The sequence below is a fragment of the Plecotus auritus genome, assembly GCF_963455305.1.
Source record: "Plecotus auritus genome assembly, chromosome: 4".
In the NCBI taxonomy this organism is placed as follows: Eukaryota; Metazoa; Chordata; class Mammalia; order Chiroptera; family Vespertilionidae; genus Plecotus; species Plecotus auritus.
This window is the reverse complement of record NC_137775.1, coordinates 73,495,944-73,501,943: the sequence shown is the minus strand read 5'-3', so window position 1 is coordinate 73,501,943 and position 6,000 is coordinate 73,495,944.

Sequence of the window (6,000 nt, the reverse complement as noted above, 5' to 3'; positions counted from 1 at the left end):
ATGGGAAACATCGCTGCCTTTTAACCATGGAGAAAGGAAGGTTTATCCTAGCTTCTGTATCAGGGAATTGGCAGTGCTGGTGATTCTTGGAAACCCTACTCACTTTTGAACTTTTCATTCTATTTTTCTTATAACCTGAAAGTGGGCGATGGGCTAAAAATCAGAGAACTAGCGTGTGCACCTTCTGGATCCCTAACAATTCTCATGAAAATAAATGGGCCCTTACTACTCACAGTCTTCAGCTTTGAGACTTCAGAAATTCACCTGCAATAACAAAAGTCCCGTAAGTCATCCTGGTTCAGTTAAATGATAAAGAAGCATAATAAACAGATACAAGCTTCCAACCCACTCTTCTATCTTCCAATTTTATTTGCTATAGAAGTGATTTTAAATGTTTCCATTGCTAATTCTTTGATTTCCCCTGTACCTTAAATAATACTCTTGTCTTTCGTAAATATAAAAATAGGTATTGTCCTTCACTATGAAAAATTCTGATTTTTAAACATATACTATGTCATGTTTATCCCTACTGCAGTCTTCAAATTGTTCATACTTTCTATGTTAGTTTTTAGTTGGTTATCTTTGCAGCTGATTTATCCCTTTGATTTTTTGTTCCACGTTAAGCAGTATTTTTTATTCCCTAACATATAACATGTATATATTAATGATGTTCCTTATATTTACTTTAACTCTCCCTTGCTAACTTCCATCTTGATGAGTATGATTTTACCTTTTATTTTTATTTTTTAAATATTATCTATATTAGTTTCAAGTATACAGCATAGTGGTTAGACAACCATATACTTAACAAAGTGTTTCCCTAATATTTTCAATATTCAGCTGGTACCATACATAGTTATTGTAATATTATTGACTATGTTCCCTATACTGTACTTTACATCCTCATGATCATTTTGTAACTGCTAATTTGTACTTTGTAATCCCTTTATATCATAAAAGTATTTTTATATCATAATTTGCTTTAAATTTCTAAATAAACTATTTTTCTATTAGCTGCAGTGTAAATAATAAAGAATAATTACCTTTTTATGGTTATAATAATATTGATTATGGCAGGTCCAATAAGTATGCTGAGATTAATTTTCTTCTCTGCAGGTCCAAAACCAGCTTCTCCGTAGCACTCTGATAAAAAATGTTCAGGTGTCAAATTGATTTTCATGTTCTATATTCTATGGTGGAAGAATTTACTACTCACTGAATGTCCTTGTGTTCTTCTTAATTCCCAAATCTTTAGAGTCAGGGATATGGAATCAGAGTCTACCAATGAATGGCAGTGGTATCTTTTCTTGACCAACACTCATGCATTATCCTCTAGCACATTCTTCTCCTGTTGCAGCGGTCTGCCTCCCATGTTCCAGATGATATACTGATGAGACATAAGAAGCTGAATCCCTGAGTCACCATTTGCAAGGCAGCCACACTCTAGAACTACTGAGGCCCAGGACACACCTGACTGATGGAATATATACCTCTATTTGTTAAGCCAATGAGATGTCAGTTGTGCATCAATTGCAGCATATTTTAGCCTAGCCTGAATATAACATTTTTTTCTAAATTATGATTTTAATTTGCTTTTTACTTTGACTTGGTATTATTTTACAACTGCTATTTCTTTTTAAAAAAAATACATTTTATTGATTTCAGAGAGGAAGGGAGAGGGAGAGAGATAGAAACATCAATGATGAGAGAGAATCATTGATCGGCTGCCTCTCACATGCCCCCTACTGGGGATCAAGCCCGCAACCCGGGCATATGCCCTTGACTGGAATTGAACCTGGGGACCCTCAGTCCACAGGCCGATGCTCTATCCACTGAGCCAAACCAGCTAGGGCTACAACTGCTGTTTTTTTTTGTTGTTGTTGTTGTTTTTGAGGTTTTTGATGTTGTTGTTTTCTCTTGATGAACAAGCTATAATATAAGCTTTCAAAATCAACCAGTGTCATTCCATTTAGTATTTATAATTGTTTTTCCTAGTGGTATTCTCCCAAGGGACTTCCAGGGTTCTGCTTCAATCTGTACAGGTTTCCCTCTCGATCTACTACAGACCTATCATACCAAGATCTCCCTTTAAATGCTCAGAAATTAGAGTATCCTAACAGTTGTAACTTCTTCTCTTTTATTCTCCTCTTCCTTTACTCAACATTACCTCAATTAATATACTTTAGAAAGGGCACAAACAAGGTAACATTTCTGATTGTCTGTATAAATGAAAAATATATTTAGCAGATGTCTTTTTGTATTGTTAATTTGCAGAGGACAGACTTCTGCGATCAAAATAATTTTCTCATACTCTAATTCATTTTCTCTTTTCCTTTAACATACATTGATTTTACTAAGATAAATGAATGGTAATGTGATTTGTTTCTAAGTGCCCTGCTTCTTTTCTTTTTCTTTCTGTAAGATAAAGGATCTTTCTTACCCCCTTGAAGTCTCATTGAAGCAATTGAGTGAAGCTGCTAGATTTGTTTTGTTTTGTTTTTCTTATTTTATAAGACTGCATGAGTACTTTTATGGAGAAGATTCTCATCTTCATTACATACAATTCTTTTTTTTGCAAAATTACTGTCATTTAAAACTCATCTGTTTATGCTTTACATTAATATTTTTAATTTCTAAGAACTTTTTCTCATCCTCTGATTAAACCATTTTTTTTTGTTAATATTTTTCTGGTTTGGGGAGGCAATATATCTTTAAATATAATTAGTTTTTAAACTTGTCAAAAATAATGTTTGTTTTTCTCTTAAATATTACTTTTTTATTATTGAATGAGAGACTATGCTGATTGCTATAGCTAATTCTTATAGATTTCCTTTGTTGCTATGTGTTTATGTGTTTTCTCACAGTGGATCTCTGACTAAGGAGAAGGCTGGCCAAAGCCGCTGTGCATGTGGTTGAGATCATTGAATCTCCGGCTCTTCGTTGGGGTATGTTGATGGGGAGATGGCCTTTGAGTCCCTGAGGACCTGTTTTTTTCTGAGTGATTTACCTTTTGCCAGAAAACCCAGTTCTCTCTTCACAGTTGTTTTAAGTTATTTTCCCACTTTTAACAGGGTTAAAGCAAATGCCCGGTGGCCACACTCAAGTGTTGAAGAGGGGAGGAGGGTGGGGACAGATTGGTATAACTATTCTCAGAACTTCTCAAAAGGTAGTTTTTGGTTCTAGCACGTGGCTATTTCATAGCTGACCAATGTGTCCATTTTTAAATCTGGCTTTATAGCTGCTTTTCATTTTTCCATTTATATACCTATGAACTCAGAAAGCAGAGTCCACCTGAGTTCTCAGTAACGTTGGTCGACCCACACCGCAGCCTCTACTTGTGCATAAAATCATCTCTCATGCTCTTGTCTGTCAACCAACAAGCTCTCATATGTCTCTGGATTTCCTGAATTTGTGGAAATCATTCATCTGGTGTAATGCCTCTGATCCATTTCTCTGCTAGAATACATTTGTTCTCTTTTTTAGTTCTGTGCTCTCAAATCAGTGGATTTCTGGAATAGAGAATAACAAAGTTCTTGTGCTCAGGTCTCTCTCCTGGTGTTCATCCTTCTCTGCCCCACATTCCCTAGAGAGGGGAGAAAGTGCTGGCTTTCTCCTTGCTCAAAACCACATTCACATCCAAAGACTAACAGCCTTGAGTAACATTCCAGAAATGTTCTTTATGCAAAGTCAGCCAAACTAATTTTCTGATCATAACCTTTCATTCTTCCACTTCTCTGTTATTTTTTTTTTAAATATATTTTATTGATTTTTTACAGAGAGGAAGGGAGAGGGATAGAGAGCTAGAAACATCGATGAGAGAGAAATATCGATCAGCTGCCTCCTGCACACCCCCCACTGGGGATATGCCTGCAACCAAGGTACATGCCCTTGACCGGAATCGAACCCGGGACCCTTCAGTCCGCAGGCTGACGCTCTATCCACTGAGCCAAACCGGTTTCGGCTCTGTTATTTTTAATACTTTGTTCACCTTTTATGGAACTGACTGCTCTTTATTATACTTACTTGTAAATCCCTGCATCTTTCCTTCCATCTTTATCTAACTTCAATTTTAGGGTTATTAACCTTGAACCATAAGCTTGTCAGTGTTTGAATCTTTCCTGCTCTTCTGTCCCTGACCTCATATTGTTTCCTCATGCAGACCTGGGATTAATATTACATCAAATCAATGTTTGTCTTCCTGTGCTCACACAGGGGCTACCAAGTGATACTCGACACACCATATACAGTAAGATACAGGCATCTCCGTGAACTTGGAGCCTCATATTGTGGCTGGCCACTCAATGAGAGAGGGCCACAAGTCTCATTATTTTGATTTAACTGTCTCCTTTTCTACAGAGTAACAATGTCTATATTTTCTACTCTCTTAAAATATGCTAAGCAAAAACTTGGATCTTCACTCTCATCAGACAACTTCATCCCCTAAGTAATGAGAAACAGGATTTTCTCATTTTCTTTACCACCAAACAACATAAACTATTTCCATATAACTTTTTTGTTTCTTTCCAGTTATTAGAAAAAAAGATAGATGGTTTAAATTGTGGTAAGAAACATTCTTTAAAACTTAGTTGCTTGAAACAATAAAGGGAGCTAACACTACTTTCCCCATGTCCTTTTTTCCTAGACACAATTCTTAAGTGTGATTGTTTATTTGCTACCTCAGGCACATAGCTGTTTTTTTTGCTTTTTTATTTTTCTTTCTTGCAGTTTAAAAGCAGCTACCTTACGGCATGTGAAATAATAGATTTTGTGAAAAAATTTGAACTTAATATTTTAACCAACTCAAAAATCTCGATGGGTTTTGTGTTTAGTTCAAGACCTTTACCATTTCATTTCTTGCTAGTTGAATTCTAGAAAAGGTCCACTTTCCAAATGAAAATTTTAGCCTATCTCTATTTCATTTCAGTTCTGCTAACAAATGTTTTACCTTAGCTCATCTCTTTCTATAATTAATGGGAGGCAATTAATGTATACACACATTTTCCTATAACCACACATGTAGGAGGCATTTGGTCTCTGACATTATCATAGACGTTATACAACATATTTTACATGGCATAGCAGTGCTCTTTAAACATTCCATCCTGTTATACATTGTCCTTTGGTAACTACACCCTGACTGCCAACCAAGGCCATATACCTTCATGTTTTATTAAGAATGAAACTCATTTCCAAGTAGCAAATCATCTATTGGTTATCCTATCTAATAAAGAGGTGATATGCAAATTGACTGTCACTCCAACACACAAGATGGCCACCCCAATGTGGTCAAAGATGGCCACTACCATGAGGATACAAGATGGCCACCACAAGATGGCCAGCAGGGGAGGGCAGTTAGGGGAAATCAGGACAGCAGGGGAGCAGTTAGGCGTCGATCATGCTGCAGGGAGTGGTTAGGGGCAATCAGGCAGGTGAGCAGTTGGGAGCCAGCAGTCCTGGATTGTGAGAGGGATGTCCCACTGCCTGTTTAGGCCAATCCTGGTGGGATCGGGCCTAAACGGGCAGTCGGACATCCCTCAAGGGGTCTCACTCATATTGGAGAGCATGCAGACTGGGCTGAGTGACAACCCCCCGTCTGTGCACGAATTTCTTGCACCAGTCCTCTAGTTTTAATATATACTGCAGTAACAAATTCTCAAATTGCAGTTTCTCAAAAACATAAAAGTATATTGCTGACTCACCCAAGAGTCCAATATGGATGTTCCTGTTTGGTAGGAGGAAGACTCTGCTCACATTTTGGGCTCTGGGGCTGTTGCAGTCTTCCAGGAGTATTTTCCTATGTTGCCCAGCGCTCTTTATCTCAGACATATAATGAGGAGGTGTATAGGAAGGTTTTATGTATTGGCTTAAAAGTTGCTAACACAGATGAGACTAACATTGTCCTGCCTTAGGAATTAGTAGCAAGGCCCAGATAACCTGAAGGCAAACCAGGAAATATTGTCTGTGGCTGAGCATCTGCTTCCCAGGAATCTTTTCCCCCTT